The sequence below is a fragment of the Corvus brachyrhynchos genome, unplaced genomic scaffold (genome assembly GCF_000691975.1).
Source record: "Corvus brachyrhynchos isolate BGI_N302 unplaced genomic scaffold, ASM69197v1 scaffold758, whole genome shotgun sequence".
Classification (NCBI taxonomy): Eukaryota; Metazoa; Chordata; class Aves; order Passeriformes; family Corvidae; genus Corvus; species Corvus brachyrhynchos.
Genome location: NW_008239552.1, coordinates 99,030 through 99,528, shown reverse-complemented (window position 1 = coordinate 99,528; position 499 = coordinate 99,030). Strand labels below are relative to the sequence as shown.

General features: G+C 43.5%; 1 protein-coding gene across 1 annotated transcript in view; it reads left to right on the top strand.

Annotated features, from left to right (window-relative positions):
* PSMD4 (proteasome 26S subunit, non-ATPase 4) overlaps positions 1–499 on the top strand; it is a 34,550-nt gene that overhangs the window by 123 nt on the left and 33,928 nt on the right. The window lies entirely within an intron of this gene.

Below are 499 nucleotides of genomic sequence, written 5' to 3'. Positions count from 1 at the left end.
GGTCTCTTTCCCATTTTTCTGGGATTTTTCCCTCGTTCTCTGGGGTTTTTTCCTACTTTTCTGGGATTTTTCCTGTTTTTCCCATTTGGGATTTGGAGCTTCTCCCGAGGAAGAACCAGATGGGATTTGAGGGAAAATCTCCCAACTCCACAAATAAAATCCCTTTTCCCTTCCTGCTGGAATAATTCCCATTATTTCCTGGGAATAACAAGGGTGATCCTGGAATAGGTGCTGGAAAAGTTGGGAATCCTGGTTTATTTTTGGGATAAAAAAGGTTTTATTTGGATTTAAGGGTTTGTTTTTGTCCTGGATAATCCTGGAATTACCCCAAACCCTTCCCTGGGGATTTTTGGGACACCCTGTGTTGTTTTCCCGAGGTTTCCCACCCTAAATCCAGGGAATTTGGGTGGGTTTGGAGCCTTTCCTTGTTTTCCATAGGGGTTTTCCTCATTTTCCTGCTTCCCTCATGCCCAAAATTCCAGGATTTGAGTTGGGAATG